At 46.0% G+C, this 19,118-nt stretch overlaps 1 long non-coding RNA gene and 1 pseudogene across 1 annotated transcript; both read right to left on the bottom strand.

The window, feature by feature from the left end:
• Window positions 1–480: 480 nt before the first annotated feature.
• Window positions 481–11,507, bottom strand: LOC116980961. Its single transcript, XR_004414125.1, has 2 exons — window positions 11,458–11,507; window positions 481–666 (listed from the first exon to the last, which is right to left on the bottom strand). It is a non-coding gene; the product is annotated as an uncharacterized LOC116980961 (long non-coding RNA).
• On the bottom strand, window positions 6,944–7,052 carry LOC116981679 (annotated as a pseudogene).
• Window positions 11,508–19,118: the final 7,611 nt, after the last annotated feature.

Raw genomic sequence — 19,118 nt, 5'->3', positions numbered from 1 at the left:
GCCTGCCTTCCATTCGTAAGATCGCAAGTTTGTAAACCATCATAATCAGAGGTGACCTCATAATGTGTCTGGCCAGCGACCTCACAGTGAACTGCATCTGTAACCATGAGAGACGGGCTTTATTCCATCTGTCAACTTGGTAAACTGGCTCCATTTCATCTGTCAACTTCAAGTGGGTGCACCATACCTATTCTGCCAGGCATTGAAACAGCTGGTAGCTACTAGAGGTCGAAACTCTAACCTTCACGGTGTGGATCAATAATCCAAGCAAGGAGTTTCAAGAATGCCGGTGAAAAAGGACAGCGCCACGCAGACTTACAAGAGGAGATTTAAGGTAGATCTGAATCCGTTAATAGACCAAGATAAAATGTGGAGTGACTCAGCGGGTTTTATTCTTAAACTGTGCCCCTATTTCTGGACTCCCCCTACATTGGGAACATAGGGACCCAGGGCACTTCTTCCACCTCTGAGCTTTCTTTGTGGGAGAGAATCCTATCCATCTAGTGACAATCCTGTCTCCAGTCTCCAACATTCGCCCACCTCTCCCCTCCCCCCGCCCATACCCAGCCTTCTACCCTCTCTGGACCTTTTTATATCCGCTGTTGGTGCAATAACTGTCTTGGCTTCTCTACTCCACTGGCCCACTCAAACCGGAAGGGTCCTGACCTGAAAAGACAAATGTTATCTCTGGAGAACATGGATAGGTGACGTTTCACAGAGTGCTGGAGTAACTCAACGGGTCAGGCAGCATCTCTGGTGAACATGGATAGATGACGTTTCACAGAGTGCTGGAGTAACTCAGCGGGTCAAACTATGCCGGAAAGAAGGGTATGAATATTCTGCAGCGTGACTTTAGAGAGCTCGGAAAAATGCTGAAAAGCAGGACCTCCAGTGTTGTTATCTCTGGTTTGCTTTCAGTTCCTCATGCTGGTGAGAGCAGGAACAGGGAGATACGGGACCTGAATGTGTGGCTGAGGAACTGGTGCAAGGGGCAGGGATTTAGATTCTTAGATCACTGGGATCTGCTTTGGAGTAAAGGGAAACTGTACAAAAGGGATGGATTTCATCTTAACAGGTGGGGGACCAGCTTTCTGGCAGGCAGGTTTGCCACAGCTACACAGGTGGTTTTAAATTGAATAAGGGGGGTGGGGTGTCAAATAGGACGGAGTTAAAGAGAAAGAGAGTTAAGGGATGGTTAATGACCCCAGAATTAATGGGAAAGGAAGCTCACAAAGGGATAGTAGCGTATGGCCAAGTGTAATAGCGATCGATGTGAAAGGTGAGATGCGTAAGGAATTAAAAGTATTGTATATGAATGTGCAAAGTATAAGAAGTAAAGTAGATTAGCTTGAGGCTCAGTTAGAGGTTGGTAGATATGACATTGTGGGGATTACTGAGACATGGCTGCAGGAGGATCGGTCCTGGGAACTTAATATTCAGGGTTATACATCCTATAGAAAGGGTTTCGGCCCGAAGCGTCGCCTATTTCCTTCGCTCCATAGATGCTGCTGAGTTTCTCCAGAATTTTTGTGTACCTATAGAAAGGACAGGCAGGTGGGCAGAGGATTGAGTTGAGGAATTGTAAAGGCAAGAAGACACTAATTGGTGTTACTTACAGACCCCCAAATAGTAGCCCGGATGTAGGGTGTAAGTTGCAGCAGGAGTTCAAACTGGCGTGTAACTAAGGGAATTCCACTGTGGTGATGGGGGATTTCAATATGCAGGTAGACTGGGAAAATCAGGTTGGTTCAGGACCCCAAGAAAGAGTTTGTAGAATGCCTCCGAGATGGATTCTTAGAGCAGCTTCTAATGGAGCCGACCAGAGAAAAGGCAATTCTGGATTTAGTTTTGTCCAATGAACCAGATATGATAAGAAAACTTGAGGTGGTGGAGGCAGGTTCATTTTTATCATTTAAAAATAAATTGGATAGTTATATGGACGGGAAAGGAATGGAGGGTTATGGTCTGAACGCATGTATATGGGACTAGGGGAGAATACGTGTTCGGCACGGACTAGAAGGGTCGAGATGGCCTGTTTCCGTGCTGTAATTGTTATATGGTTATATGGTAAAGGAACCGCTTGGAGGTAGTGATCATAATATGATTAGTTTTAATCTACAATTTGAGAAGGAGAACGGAAGTGTCAGTGATGCAGTTGAACAAAGGGGACTATGAAGACATGAGAGGGGAGCTGGCCAAGGTAGACTGGAAAAGGATCCTAGCAAGAATGATGGTGGAACAGCAATGGCAAGAAAAACAGACAGACTTTTGTCCGAGGCTGCCAACATGCGGCGCCCCTAGTGGCCAATGAGTTGTTCCTTCTCCATTTGGCTCATCAAGTCCTCTCCGTCATTCAATCATATCTGGATTGGCATGGCTTAGAACATCAGAACAACCCTCTGCCACTGCCACTGATTTCTCAGGGACTACAAAGGGAAAATGCACTCCAGTAATCCCACTGTGTGCTTTATATCTGTCTGTTACGGTGTTCAGATTTGTCAAATATTGAATTGCATTCCAACAGTGGAGTCTTTAGGTTTATAGAGTTAAGTGTGTAACTGATAAAGCAGAAGTATTTTTGTGCCAGGAACAAACTACACACGCTTTGACTATAGACAACTCTCATTTGGTAAATGTCAAAAATATTCTGCTGCTTTTTAAGTATTTTTCCCCAACAAGGTAGTGTGGCTCAGCGGTAGAGTTGCTGCCTCACAGCGCCGGTGACCCAGGTGCTGTCTGTACAGAGTTTGTACATTCTCCCCATGACCCGTGTGAGTTTTCTACGGGTGCATTGGTTTCCTCCCACACTCCAAAGACATATAGGTTTGGAGGTTAATTGGCATTGGTAAAAAGTCCCCAGTGTGTAGGATAGTGCGGGTGTGCAGGTGAATACTGGTTAGCATGGACATCGGTGGTGGGGAAGATGCTGGAGCCAATTATAAAAGATGAAAGAGCGGCACGTTTGGATAGCAGTAATGGGATCCCACATAGGAGATTAGTGCACAAAATTAGGGGCACATGGTATTGGGGGTAGAGTGCTGACATGGATAGAAAATTGGTTGGCAGACTGGAAACAAAGAGTAGGGCTTAACGGGCCCCTTTCAGATTGGCAAGCAGTGACTAGTGGGGTACCGCAAGGCTCCGTGCTGGAACCGCAGCTATTTACAATATACATCAATGATTTGGATGAAAGGATTCAAAGTAACATTAGCAAATTTGCAGATGACACAAAGCTAGGTGGCAGTGTGAACTGTGAGGAGGATGCTATGAGAATGCAGGGTGACTTGGACAGGTTGGGGGAGTGGGCAGATGAACGGCAGATGAAGCTTAATGTGGATAAATGTGAGGTTATCCACTTTGGTATCAAAAACAGGAAGGCAGATTACTATCTGAATGGCATCAAGTTGGGAAAAGGAGATGTGCAATGGGATCTGGGGGGGTCCTTGTTCATCAGTCTATGAAAGTAAGCATGCAGGTACAGCAGGCAGTGAAGAAAGCGAATGGCATGTTGGCATTTATAAGAAGAGGAGTCGAGCACAGAGACCCTTCTGCAGTTGTACAGGGCCCTCGTGAGACCACACCTGGAGTATTGTGTGCAGTTTTGGTCTCCCAATTTGGGGAAGGACATTCTTGCTATTGAGGGAATGCAGCGTAGGTTTACAAGGTTAATTCCCGGGATGGCGAGTGTCCTATGCTGAGTGAATGGAGCGGATGAGCTTGTACACTCTGCAGTTTAGAAGAATGAGAGGGGATCTTATTGAAACATATAGATTGTTAAGGGTTTGGACACGCTAGAGGCAGGAAACATGTTCCCGATGTTGGGGGAGTCCAGAACCAGGGGCCACAGTGTAAGCCATTTCGAACAGAGATGAGGAAACCTTTTCTCACAGAGAGTTGTGAGTCTGTGGAATTCTCTGCCTCAAAGGGCGGCGGAGGCCGATTCTCTGTATGCTTTAAAGAGAGAGCTAGATAGGGCGCTTACAAATAGCGGAGTCAGGTGATATGGGGAGAAGGCAGGAACGGGTTACTGATTGAGGCTGATCAGCCATGATCATATTGAATGGCGGTGTTGGCTCGATGGGCCGAATGGCCTATTCCTGCACCTATTGTCTATTGTCTATTGTCTCCGTGGGCCAAAGGACCCGTTTCCACACTGTATCTCAAAAAGAAAACACTTGAGATTTAATATTGTTTGCCTTTTATTTCTTGACAGATCTAAGTAGATTAAGACAACCCCTTATCAAATGAAGGGGTGTAATTGCCTTAGACCCTCCCCCACCTGCCCTTCACTTCTGGAGTAATAGAATCAAGCTCATAACTTTTGGAAACATCTTCCTTTAGTTTAGTTTCTACAAGTGGGGTTTAATAGTAAGATTAAACGAGAACTTACCAGTTCGAAGTTTGATCTGTATTTTATGAGGAGTAACGTTGAGGGAATACATGAAGAACCCGCCACTACGCACGTGTGTCATTCTTCAAAGCAGCGGAGTGAATCACAGATACGTGTAATGACTTAAGCATAGTAAGATTAGAGAAAAGGTACCAGTTGTGTTTATGATCAAGGGTGGGAGCGGAGGGCATGTATTCCCTCAACGTTACTCCTCATAAAATACAGATCAAACTTCGAACTGGTAAGTTCTCGTTTAATCTTACTATTTTACTTCGGAGTCACGTGAGTGACTACATGAAGATTTCAAACCTCTGTGATTCAAGCCGTGGAACGAGTCCATCATCACGTCTGCCTTGGTTTTGGGGAGAATAGTGATAACAAATTGAACATCAATATGATATATATAAATAACCATAAAGTTAATAATAATTGATAGCCCCTGTTTTTTGGGGTAAATTATGGTACAGAAACTTAACAATGTTTCTGAAAAATTCCAGTTTCCATTACTGGTTAGTTATAATCTTTAGAATGTTCTTTCCGATGGCCATCCTGCAGTCCTGAGGATGTTATCCATAGGAAACTCCAATTTAAATGCTGCCGACGTTGCTGTAGCCTCGTGGAGTGAGATTTTAACCCAGTTAGTGTTTACACCAACTTTTGTCAATACTATGTTAGCCATTTAGCTGGCCTGGCCTGTTATTCTTTAATGAGGCTGTCTGTCATTGATGAGAAGTTCCTCTTCTGTGCCACTGATGGTCTGGGTTTGTTCCATGTATATTTGTAGATGTCTCACAACACAGTCAATCATCTGTAGGGTAGGCTCTAAAAAAAAATGTTATTTTAAGGCCTGCTGACCCCTGTCTGTTTAGTTCCCTAATTCCTGAATATAGAAGTGTAAGTTGCCAGGTGAACTGGTCAAGGTATCCAGCCTTAATTTGGTAGGGACTGAGTCCTTAGTGCCGTGACCTAAGCCATCAGCATGACAGTTTTGTAAAATGTCAAAAACTGTAATGACAGCGCCGTGGCTGGAGCCCAGTTCTTTAACAACGTTAAGACGATGCTGATGTCCCATATTTGGGAATACCTGGTCTTTGGGGAATTCTCATAAAAATTGTCCCTCATAAGCTGTTGTTCCGTTCTCTTGCCATAGGTAAGTAGATGGGCCACTTCTGGCACAGTTGATGTCACTAATACTAAGCCCCTGTAGGTTAACAAAGGTTCCAAACAGGCTGGATGATGTATTATGGTTGCAACACATCTCCCATTAGTTTATGTATTTTAGACATTGTCTTTAGGTTGATTGTCTGTGGCCCGCTGTGATCATGTCCATTGCTCTGGCCGTCTGTTTTGGATGGTGCTGCATGGTTCTAATCTCATTCCCATTACCACCTAGAACCATGGTTGGGTAGGTCAGTCGGGTACTATTAAAAACACCAGACGCAGAGTCTCGTAGTATTTCCCTTAGTACTCCCCCCCTGATGAGGTTGCCAAATTGTGTTGGCCAGATTGTTACATGATGTAGATTCCCTTTCACCCATGTGGTTGATATGTGCTACCACAGTAGTGTTGTTAATTTATAATCTAATAACCTGTTTAATATATTCCAGAGCAACATGACTTTAGGCCATGAAAAAACACCCAACATTTCCAGGTAGTTATGCCCAGTGTTAGTAATAATGATGCTTGCTGTGTATTCCATCTTCCTCCACAGCTGGAGATGGAATTGGTAACACACCATCCTAGTGCATAGTATCCATATGTAGGACCATAGACTGGTTGCTGACAATGATAGGATTGGAGCAATGCCCAATGTTATCTTTCCACCATTTAGTTCCAATATGGCTTCTGTATGGCTTCATCATTCTATCGAAATGATCACCATTAATTTTAAGAGCTCATATTTTGGCCCTCTGTAAATCTTTATAATGTAAGGGTCTGAATTACGTGGCTGGAAACCATATGTTGCCAATATTCTTGCTACCAGTCTGATGGATGGTTTATCCTCATGTCAATGATTTTGCTGTATGCCTCTATTAAGGTTGTAACCTCTGTTGGCAAAGTTACTGGCATGAGGAACTGAGTTAATGGTGAACCCCAAATAATCCCTTTAGTTTGAAGGCTTTAATTTTGATTTAATTGGATGGATAATAATCCTAGTTTCCAAATAATTGTTAAGTGGCTGTTACCATTTGTTCAGCCCGTCCTAAGTTTCCACACAATTAGTATGTCATCCAAAGAAGCCATTACCATTGTGTGGCTGGTTGTCATATTTTGTAAATAACCTAGGTGCTAATGTAAACACATTAGGTAGTGCTCTATACTGCTAGAGCTGAGCCATCCAATTAGATAAAAATAACGTCCGTGGTCACCTGTTATGGGTACTGAAATTGTAAGCATCCTTTGAATCAATGCTTGCCATTTTCGTTCTTAAAACGAATATATTTATCAATAGAAAAGGTTTCTGTTCTTAAAACGAATATATCGTTTTATTTATTTTTCACTTTCCCCCCCCCCCCCCCCCCCCCCCCCCCCATCTTATTTATTTATTTATTTATTTATTTGATTTTATGATATATGGTCCCTAGATAAGGGACATATCAGACATTTAAACTGATAAGAACAGATATTATACTTGATCTTAGCCAAAAAGCCGAGATCTGATCTATGATTGATGCGTCAAGCTCCATATCCTATTTTGTTAGGAAGGGAATGCGTAGATAATAATTCTTCCCTTGCAATGCAGCTAAAACCCCATCTGTTGCTGATGTCCTGTGTCTGTATCCCATATGACATATTTGGTAATTGGTGATTATGTCTGGATACGAGTAGATCGGCATCTGGTGTTCCATATCGTGTAGAAACATCAGCAAATACTATAGCCCAATATCCATTTGGTGTTCTCCTCCAAATTCCTCTCTCGATATATCAGCTGGACTAGAAGATTATGTGTTGTAAAATTCTATTGTGTATCCCCGGATACTGTTTAAGATATGAGTGTCAAAAAGTTATTTATTCGATGTCTTCTCGCACCAACCTCCTTGCTTCCTTCTGGTTTTACTGTTTTCTTCTGGATCCTCGGGGCCGTGTGTTGTGGGTGTACACATCTTCCAGCATAGGGGCGATACCTTTGAGGATGATGTTTGGACGTTTAGATGAGCTCCAGTTTGGCTTCATTGTCCAACTCCTTGACCTTTTAGATAGGTCACCCCCAAATAAAAAGATTTTGCTAGGAGGTTTCGGGTTTACACAGGCCCGTTTCAATCCCGGTTGGATGTAACCAGATGCATAAATTGATTAGTACATTCAGGGATTTACAATCCCCGGTGGCAAGTGACAGCTATGGTGTCAGCTAATGTTTGCCCCTGCAGTAGATAGAAAACATATGGTCTATGCTGGCTTCTAACCTGGTTTGTAGATCTTTCCCAATTAGCTTTACTCACAGCTGTACTGTTGTTCCCCCTGAAACATAGACAGACAGTCCCGTGTGACGTCCCAGATGGGAATGGAATTTGTTTGTAAATTTTTGGACTGCTAAATCCTTCAGTCACAACATAAGTATTCCTGTATTTCTATCAGGAAAGGACCAATAATGCACTATATGTACTTTGTGACTTAGAAAAGGCATCACCTCATTGTTACAGCTCTTACATCTGTTTACCTGTCCAGGGTTTGCCCTAGACTTGACCCAGCACTCTTCTGACAGAAGAGTCTACTGGGGAGAGAGAAGCATGATTATAGCCCTATAGAAAAGGTGCTGCTTCCTTCTCCCTGAGTCTGTCTTTTCCTCAACCACTTCCCTGTAATAGTAGAAGTGAAAATACAGCCCTGTATAAGGTGCTGCTATGGGACTTACCCACTGGAGGATTTCTTCTTGGACCTGCATCGCTGCAAAACGGTATGTTCTCGCAGGTGCAGGCCCCGCAGTGCCAATGCGGTGCAGTGTACACGGTCACTGTGCCGCCGTATCCCCGTTGGCCTGCGGTGCTCCAAAGCGCGGTGCAGTGCTCACAGCACTGAGCCGCCCGTGCTGCCGTTAGCCTGCGGTGCTCCAACGCGGTTCAGTCCCTCGGGGAGCTGGCCGCTCGCAAACCGCAGGTATGGCAGTTTTAACGCGGTGCAGTGCTTCCCGCACTGTACCGCTCCTTCTCTACTTGGGCCTGCGGTGCTCCAACGCGGTGCAGTCCTCTCGGGGAGCTGGCCGCTAGCAGCCGCAGGTCTGGCAGTTTTAAATATGCGGTGCAGTGCTTCCCGCACTGTGCCGCTCCTTCTCTACTTGGGCCTGGGGAGCTCCAACGCGGTCCAGTCCTCTCGGGGAACTGGCCGCTCGTGACCCAGGCCCAGCGGCTCCAACGCGTACTCGGTGCTCTCGGGCACTGACCGCTTGCCGCTATTTTTAGTGCTGCGGAAACCCCAGCACCTTCCAGACCCTCGGACCCATGTAGTATAGGTCCGTGGGGCTGTTGTCCGAGCCGTCGGAATGATGGCTCCAGAGTGCTCCACCGCTGTCGGCGTCCTGCTGGAGCTGAGGTCGGCTCCGGCTCCCGTTTAAGGGAGATAGTGGTGCCCCCGGCCGTTGCTGGCTGCCTGCAGTTCTGCAGACTCTCCCCAGCCTGCCTGTAAAAAAGGTAAGTCAAGAAACTAAGTTCTCCTACCTTACTTGTTGCAGGTTCAACCCTGCCGTTTGGGAGGAACGTCCTCCCCTCGTAATGACTTGTTCACAATGCGTGTAGCGATAATGCCACACGTGCGTGCTGGCGGGTTCTTCATGTAGTCACTCACGTGACTCCGAAGTAAAATTCAATGCAGATTTAACTTTCTCTTGTGAAACATTATCTTGTCCATCACTCGGGTATCATCAACATATTTCATTTCTTGCACTTTCAACAGTTTCATGTTGACAGCAAAGTTGGAGCTTGTGTGCATTGGCAATGTAGCTCTTTCATATAAGCAAGACACCAGCCAGACCATGAAGGAACAGAGTGCTGGAGTAACTCAGCGGGTCGAGCAGCATCTATGGAGAACATGGGTGGGTGGAGTTTGGTTCAGGACCCTTCTTCGGGACCAGACTTCAACGAGTGCTGGACTCATCATGACGTAGAAACATAGAAATTAGGTACAGGAGTAGGCCATTCGGCTCTTCGAGCCAGCACCGCCTTTCAATATGATCATGGCTGATCATCCAAAATCCATACCCCGTTCCTGCTCTCTACCCATATCCCTTGATTATGTTAGCCCTAAGAGCCACATCCAACTCTCTCTTGAAAACATCCAGTGAATTGGCCTCCACTGCCTTCTATGGCAGAGAATTCCACAGATTTTCTGCGTGAAAAGGTTTTCCCTCTACTGAGTCCTAAATGGCCTAACCCTTATTCTTAAACTGTGACCACTGGTTCTGGACTCCCCCAACATCGGGAACACTTCCTGCACCTAGCCTTCACCCCTTTAAGAATTTTATAAGTTTCTATATATAACATATAACATATAACAATTACAGCACGGAAACAGGCCATCTCGACCCCTCTAGTCCGTGCCGAACACATAGTCTCCCCTAGTCCCATATACCTGCGCTCAGACCATAACCCTCCATTCCTTTCCCATCCATATAACTATCCAATTTATTTTTAAATGATAAAAACGAACCTGCCTCCACCACCTTCACTGGAAGCTCATTCCACACAGCTACCACTCTCTGCGTAAAGAAGTTCCCCCTCATGTTACCCCTAAACTTCAGTCCCTTAATTCTCAAGTCATGTCCCCTTGTTTGAATCTTCCCTACTCTCAGTGGGAAAAGCTTTTCCACGTCAACTCTGTCTATCCCTCTCATCATTTTAAAAACCTCTATCAAGTCCCCCCTTAACCTTCTGCGCTCCAAAGAATAAAGCCCTAACTTGTTCAACCTTTCTCTGTAACTTAGTTGCTGAAACCCAGGCAACATTCTAGTAAATCTCCTCTGTACTCTCTCTATTTTGTTGACATCCTTCCTAAAATTAGGCGACCAAAATTGTACACCATACTCCAGAATTGGCCTCACCAATGCCTTGTACAATTTTAACATTACATCCCAACTTCTATACTCAATGCTCTGATTTATAAAGGCCAGCACACCAAAAGCTTTCTTTACCACCCTATCTACATGAGATTCCACTTTCATGGAACTGTGCACAGTTATTCCCAGATCCCTCTGTTCACCTACATTCTTCAATTCCCTACCATTTACCATGTACTTCAATTCCCTACCATTTACCATGTAATATCTCCAATATCCTTATCCTTCCCAATTCCAGCCCAGTCGACCCATTCTTTCATGATATGTCAGTCCTGCCATCCCAGGAATTAACCTGGTTAACCTACGCTGCACTCCCCCAACAGCAGGAATGTCCTTCCTCAAATTAGTAAAGGTACAGCAGTGTGAAAAAGTACACCTCCAGATTCAGGGACAGTTTCTTTCCAGCAGTTATCAGGCAATTGAATCATCCTACCACAACCAGAGAGCAGTGCTGAACTACTATCTACCTCGTTGGTGACCTTCGGACTTCGTAAGATCTGGCTCCATTTCATCTGTCAACTTGAAGTGGGTGCACCTAACCCATTCTGCCAGGCATTGAAACAGCTGGTAGCTACTAGAGGTCAAAACTCTAACCTTCACGGTGTGGATCAATAATCCAAGCAAGGAGTTTCGAGAATGCCGGTGAAAAAGGACAGCGCCACGCAGACTTACAAGAGGAGATTTAAGGTAGATCTGAATCTGTTAATAGACCTAGATAAAAGGTGGAGTGACTCAGCGGGTTTTATTCTTAAACTGTGACTCCTAGTTCTGGACTCCCCCTACATTGGGAACATAGGGTCCTAGGGCTCTTCTTCCACCTCTGAGCTTTTCTTTGTGGGAGAGAATCCTATCCATCCAGTGACAATCCTATCTCCAGTCTCCAACGTTCGCCCACCTCTCCCCTCCCCCCGCCACTACCCAGCCTTCTACCCTCTCTGGACCTTTTTATATCCACTGTTGGTGCAACAACTGTCTTGGCTTCTCTACTCCACTGGCACACTCAAACCGGAAGGGTCCTGACCTGAAACAACAAATGTTAGGGAGCATCTCTGGAGAACATGGATAGGTGACGTTTCACAGAGTGCTAGAGTAATTGAGCAGGTCAAACGATGTCGGAAAGAAGGGGATGAATATTCTGCAGCGTGACTTTAGAGAGCTCGGAAAAATGCTGAAAAGCAGGACTTCCAGTGTTGTTATCTCTGGTTTGCTTCCAGTTCCTCATGCTGTCGAGAGCAGGAACAGGGAGATACGGGACCTGAATGTGTGGCTGAGGAACTGGTGCAAGGGGCAGGGATTTAGATTCTTAGATCACTGGGATCTGTTTTGGAGTAAGGGGGAACTGTACAAAAGGGATGGAGTGCATCTTAACAGGTGTGGAACCAGCATTCTGGCAGGCTGGTTTGCCACTGCTACACGGGTTGTTTTAAAATGAATAAGTGGGGTGGGGTGTCAAATAGGACGGAGTTAAATGAAAAGAGAGTAAAGGTTAATGACCCCAGAATTAACGGGAAAGGAAGCTCACAAAGGGATAGTAGCGTATGGCCAAGTGTAATAGGGATCTGTAGAGATTGCGTTGGTGACTGTGGACCGCAGCAAGTCTATTTCCCTATTATGGGAAAATCAGGTTGGTTCAGGACCCCAAGAAAGAGAGTTTGTAGAATGCCTCCGAGATGGATTCTTAGAGCATCTTGTAATGGAGCCGACCAGAGAAAAGGCAATTCTGGATTTAGTGTTGTCCAATGAACCAGATATGATAAGAAAACTCGAGGTAAAGGAACCGCTTGGAGGTAGTGATCATAATATGATTAGTTTTAATCTGCAATTTGAGAAGGAGAAGGTTAAATCGGAATTGGCAGCGGTGCAGTTGAACAAAGGGGACTATGAAGGCATGAGAGGGGAGCTGGCCAAGGTAGACTGGAAAGGGATCCTAGCAGGAATTATGGTGGAACAGCAATGGCAAGAAAAACAGACAGACTTTTGTCCGAGGCTGCCAACATGCGGCGCCCCTAGTGGCCAATGAGATGTTCCTTCTCCATTTGGCTCATCAAGTCCTCTCCATCATTCAATCATATCTGGATTGGCATGGCTTAGAACATCAGAACAACCCTCTGCCACTGCCACTTATTTCTCAGGGACTACAAAGGGAAAATGCACTACAGTAATCCCTCTGTGTGCTATATATCTGTCTGTTACGGTGTTCAGATTTGTCAAATATTGAATTGCATTCCAACAGTGGAGTCTTTAGGTTTATAGAGTTAAGTGTGAAACTGATAAAGCATAAGTATTTTTGTGCCAGGAACAAACTACACACACTTTGATAACAAGGTAGTGTGGCTCAGCAGTAGAGTTGCTGCCTCACAGCGCTGGAGACCCGGGTGCTGTCTGTACAGAGTTTGTACATTCTCCCCGTGACCCGCATGTGTTTTCTCTGGGTGCTTTGGTTTCCTCCCACACTCTAAAGACGTACAGGTTTGTAGGTTAATTGGCTTGGGTAAAATGTCCGCAGCGTGTAGGATAGTGCGGGTGTACATGTGAATACTGGTTGGCGTGGATATCGGTGCTGGGGAAGTTGCTGCAGCCAATTATAAAAGATGAAATTGCGGCATATTTGGATAGCAGTAACATGATCCCACATAGCAGATTAGTGCACAAAATTAGGGCACATGGTATTGGGGTAGAGTGCTGACATGGATAGAAAATTCGTTGGCAGACTGGAAACAAAGAGTAGGGATTAACGGGTCCCTTTCAGATTGGCAAGCAGTGACTATTGGGGTACCGCAAGGCTCGGTGCTGGAACCGCAGCTATTTACAATATTCATCAATGATTTGGATGAAAGGATTCAAAGTAACATTAGCAAATTTGCAGATGACACAAAGCTGGGTGGCAGTGTTATCCATTTTGCTGTCAAAAACAGGAAGGTAGATTACTATTTAAAGGCATCAAGGGGAAGTACAACGGGATCTGGGGGGTCCTTGTTCATAAGTCTATGAAAGTAAGCATGAAGGTAAAGCAGGCAGTGAAAAAAGCGAATGGCATGTTGGCCTTTTTAAGAAGAGGCCGAGTCGAGTATAGGAGGGAAGAGGCCCTTCTGCAGTTGTATAGAAACATAGAAACATAGAAAATAGGTGCACTTCGAGCCTGCACCGCCATTCAATATGATCATGGCTGATCATCCAACTCAGCATCCTGTACCTGCCTTCTCTCCATACCCCCTGATCCCTTTAGCCACAAGGGCCACATCTAACTCCCTCTTAAATATAGCCAATGAACTGGCCTCAACTACCTTCTCTGGCAGAGAGTTCCAGAGGTTCACCACTCTCTGTGTGAAAAATGTTTTTCTCATCTTGGTCCTAAAGGATTTCCCCTTTATCCTTAAACTGTGACCCCTTGTCCTGGACTTCCCCAACATCGGGAACAATCTTCCTGCATCTAGCCTGTCCAACCCCGTAAGAATTTTGTGTGTTTCTATAAGATCCCCCCTCAATCTTCTAAATTCTAGCGTGTACAAGCCGAGACTATCCAGTCTTTCTTCACATGAAAGTCCTGACATCCCAGGAATCAGTCTGGTGAACCTTCTTTGTACTCCCATCGCAAGAATGTCTTTCCTCAGACTTGGAAACCAAAACTGTACACAATACTCCAGGTGTGGTCTCACCAATACCCTGTACAATTGCAGTAGAACCTCCCTGCTCCTATACTGAAATCCTTTTGCTATGAATGCTAACATGCCATTTGCTTTCCTCACTGCCTGCTGCACCTGCATGCCTACTTTCAATGACTGGTGTACCATAACACCCAGGTCTCGTTGCATCTCCGCTTTTCCTAATCGGCCACCATTTAGATAATAGTCTACATACCTGTTTTCGCCACCAAAGTGGATAACCTCACATTTATCCACATTATACTGCATCTGCCCACTCACCCAGCCTATCCAAGTCACCTTGCAGCCTCCTAGCAGTCTCCTCACAGCTAACACTGCCCCCCAGCTTCATGTCATCCGCAAACTTGTAGATGTTGCATTCAATTCCCTCGTCCAAATCATTAATATATGTTGTAAATAGCTGGGGTCCCAGCACTGAGCCTTGCGGTACGCCACTAGTCACTCCCTGCCATTCTGAAAATTACCCGTTTACTCCTACTCTATGCTTCCTGTTTGCTAGCCAGTTCTCTATCCACATCAATACTGAACCCCCAATACTGTGTGCTTTAAGTTTGTATAGGGCCCTAGTGAGACCACACCTGGAGTGCTGTGTGCAGTTTTGATCCCCCAATTTGAGGAAGGACATTCTTGCTATTGAGGGAATGCAGCATAGGTTTACAAGGTTAATTCCCAGGATGGTGAGACTATCCTATGTTGAGTGAATGGAGCGGCTGGGCTTGTACACTCTGGAGTTTAGAAGAATGAGAGGGCATCTTATTGAAACATATAGATTGTTAAGGGTTTGGACATGCTAGAGGCAGGAAACATGTTCCCGATGTTGGGGGAGTCCAGAACCAGGGGCCACAGTTTATGAATAAGGGGTAAGCCATTTAGAACGGAGATGAGGAAACACTTTTTCTCACAGAGAGTTGTGAGTCTGTGGAATTCTCTGCCTAAAAGGGCGGAGGAGGCCGATTCTCTGGATGCTTTCATGAGAGAGCAAGATAGTGCTCTTCAAAATAGCGGAGTCAGGAGATATGGGGAGAAGGCAGGAATGGGTTACTGATTGAGGATGATCAGCCATGATCATATGGCTCGATGGGCTGAAAGGCCTACTCCTGCACCTATTGTCTATTGTCTATTGACTCGGTGGGCCAAAGGTCCCGTTGCCAAACTGTATCTCAAAACGAAAACACTTGAGATTTAATATTGTTTGCCTTTTATTTCTTGACAGATCGAAGTAGATTAAGACAACCCCTTATCCCCTGTGTTGTTCAAATGAAGGGGTGTAATTGCCTTAGACTCTCCCCCACCTGCCATTCACTTCTGGAGTAAAAGAATCAAGCTCATATCTTTTGGATACATCTTTTAGTTTAGTTTTACAAGTGGGGGTTAATTCAATGCAGATTTAACTTTCTCCTGTGAAGCATTATAGAAACATAGAAAGAAATAAAATAGATGCAGGAGTAGGCCATTCGGTCCTTCGAGCCAGCACCACCTTTCAATATGATCATGGCTGATCATTCAAAATCCATACCCCGTTCCTGCTCACTTCCCATATACCTTGATTCTGTTAGCCTTAAGAACCATATCCAACTCTCTCTTGAAAACATCCAGTGAATTGGCCTCCGCTGCCTTCTGTGGCAGAAAATTCCACATATTTTCTGCGTGAATAAGTTTTCCCTCTTCTGAGTCCTAAATGGCCTACCCTTTATTCTTAAACTGTCAGCACTGGTTCTGGACTCCCCCAACATCGGAAACACTGTTCCTGCATCTAGCCTTCACTCCTTTAAGAATTTTATATGTTTCTATAAGACGCCATCTTATCCTTCTCAATTCCAGCCCAGTCGACCCATTCTTTTATGATATGTCATTCCTGCCATCCCGGGAATTAACCTGGTTAACCTACGCTGCATTCTCCCAACAGCAAGAATGTCCTTCCTCAAATTAGTAAAGGTACAGCAGTGTGAAAAAGCACACCTCCAGATTCAGGGACAGTTTCTTTCCAGCAGTTATCAGGCAACTGAATCATCCTACCACAACCAGATAGCAGTGCTGAACTACTATCTACCTCATTGGTGACCCTCGGACTATCCTTGATCGGACTTTGCTGGCTTTATCTTGCACTAAATATTATTCCCTTACCAAGTATCTATACACTGTAAATAGCTCAATTGTAATCATGCATTGTCTTTCTGCTGACTGTTTTTAACACGTGACAAAAAGCATTTCTCTGTACACGTGACAATAAACTCAACTGAACTAAGTTCCTTGTATCTAACACTTGAGTCCAGTTGGTTATTACCACTGTGATGGTCATTTGGTGAAGTGTTTTATTCCCTTCTGGGCCGGCCTTCCATTCGTAAGATCGCAAGTTTGTAAAGCATCATAATCAGAAGTGACCTCATAATGTGTCTGTCCGGTGACCTCACAGTGAACTGCATCTGTAACCATGAGAGACGGGCTTTATTCCATCTGTCAACTTGATAAACTGGCTCCATTTCATCTGTCAACTTGAAGTGGGTGCACCCTACCCATTCTGCCAGGCATTGAAACAGCTGGTAGCTACTAGAGGTCGAAAATCTAACCTTCACGGTGTGGATCAATAATCCAAGCAAGGAGTTTCAAGAATGCCGGTGAAAAAGGACAGCGCCACGCAGACTTTCTCACGGGGCGACTTGACGCAAGAGTTACCCAGAATTTAACATCGTGGGAACCTCGTGCGATAACAGTACGGCATTCGTAGACCACCGTGGACCACCGTGGCGCTAACGGCAGGTAATCATGTAACTTGGTGACTCGGGAGAAAATTCAAGCAAGCTTGAATTTCTCCAAGAGTGACTTGTACACTTGTGGTTGAGCATTGCAACATTATATGCACGTAGTGACCAGTGCGATATCCGTGCGATATCCGTAATAACTCTTGCGTGTACCGTGGGAACTCCTGCGAACGGTAAACCCGGAAGCTGGACAGAGGGGACAGAAGGTGAGTGTAGATGGTTTATGCATGCAACCTATAATGTAGCTACCTCATCACCACTAACCACGCCCCATCATATTAGTATAACTGTGGTATCCTCCCTTTGTTCCACCCACTAGGTCCCAGTACGCCTGAAGGCTGGATGCAGTCAGTGCTGGGACGTGTGTGCCATGTGCTATAATAAACTCCCAGTAAAGGTTACAGTGTGTCAGCTATCAACCCTTTACATGGTGTCAGAAAGTTAAACTCGCGCCTCCCGTTTACCGGTTTTCTTTTATTTGTCCCCCGAGTGCCCAGTGTTGGGCTTCCTTTGATATGGCATCCTCATGCCGAAAGCCATCTCCCCTTGTCTTTGACGCTGACATTGCGGAGCGATGGTCGACTTTTGTGATGGACTACACTCACTTTGTCAATATTGCGCACCGGAATGACCCAGCCGCGGTCAAAGCCTCACTCCTGCTCAACCTGGCCGGTCCCGACGCAATGAAGAGAGCTCAGGCGTTTGTCTACGAACCAGCAGTCCTGGATGACAACGGCCAGCCGGTCGAGCCAGCTGAATCTGCCGATGACCCGGTATGTCTTTTGCGCAAGTTTGCGGAGATTTGCGACCTGCCCTCCAACCGCATACTGGAGCGGGCCAGGTTTTTCTCACGGAAGCAACAGCCGGACGAACCGGTCGAGTGTTTCATCGCTGACCTGCGCTACCTTGCTCAGCGGTGCCGTTTTGAGACCATGCGCGACCAGCTCACCAGGGACATTCTCGTCACTGGCATGCTTGACCAGAAACTACGTGCCGACCTGCTGCAACGGCCTGACCTAACCCTGACTCAAGCAATGCATGCGTGCCGCATCGCCGAAGTGGTCACCCCTCCGCATGGGCAGAGGGGATCTGACAGCCGAGCCATAAATTTGACTGGTGTTGCTGGACAACGACGCATGCAGGACAACTTTCGCCCTCCACCGCGGCCCGTTCGTACATCTCGGGTCCCGCGGTCTCAGAAGTGTCCAAACTGTAATTATGTGCATCTTACGGAGTCACAGTGCCCAGCCCTCGGAAAGTCTTGCAATTTCTGCAGGAAAATGAACCATTTTGCAGCTGCCTGCCGGTCCCGTGGGAAAGTGCCCTCAGCTCCTAGACAATTCCTAAACAACCTTCAGCAAGTTGATAGTGAGATGGATTCTCAGTCCTCTGTCGACACTGCCCCCAGCTCTGAGCTCAGCTATTCCATGGGAGATGCAAGTGTTTACACTCTCCTCCACAGCCGATCTCGCCTCCCCGATCCATCTGTGCTCATTACTGTGAACAATAAGTCCTTCTCTGCGAAGCTGGATACGGGGGCAAAAGTGAACGTAATGTCAACATCACTGTTTCACAAGATAAGGAATAATGAGCTGTTGACTGCAGATCGCTCTGTTTTGCGTGCCTATGGGGGAGAGGAGCTAACACCTGTGGGGAGGGCGACCTTCCATTGCGTGCTACAGAAATCTTCCCGTGACCTGTCGTTCTTTATTCTGGATTGCGACTGTGTAACTTCACTGAGCAACCAGGCCTGCCAGGATCTTGGTCTGGTGTCCTTTGACCGTACGGTCCACGAGGTGCAAGCAGTGATGGATCCACTATCCGAGTACCCGGACCTGTTTGACGACAAGTTGGGGAAGCTGCCGCTGGTGTATAAAATCGCAACAGACCCATCCGTGGTGCCTGTGATCCGCCCACCTCATAGAGTGTCGTTCGCCATGAAGGGCAAGGTGGAGGCCATGCTGAAGGATATGGTCAACATGGGAGTGCTGGAGGCTGTCAGCGATCCCACCGAATGGGTCTCCACCATGGTCGCCACAATGAAGAAAGGGAAGAACGAAATACGGGTATGCATCAACCCTAAGGACTTGAATCTGGCGATTAAGCGGCCCCACTACCCTATGAGGACTGTCGAAGATGTTGCCGCCCAGGTCGGACAAGCCACAGTGTTCTCCGTCCTCGATGCCAGAAGTTCGTTTTGGCAAATACCCCTGGACAAACGTTCCTCGGACTTGACCACATTCGGTACGCCCTTCGGCAGG

This window comes from Amblyraja radiata, chromosome 15, assembly GCF_010909765.2.
Source record: "Amblyraja radiata isolate CabotCenter1 chromosome 15, sAmbRad1.1.pri, whole genome shotgun sequence".
In the NCBI taxonomy this organism is placed as follows: domain Eukaryota; kingdom Metazoa; phylum Chordata; class Chondrichthyes; order Rajiformes; family Rajidae; genus Amblyraja; species Amblyraja radiata.
Note: the sequence above shows the minus strand (reverse complement) of the source record. Positions and strands in the feature narration are given on the sequence as shown.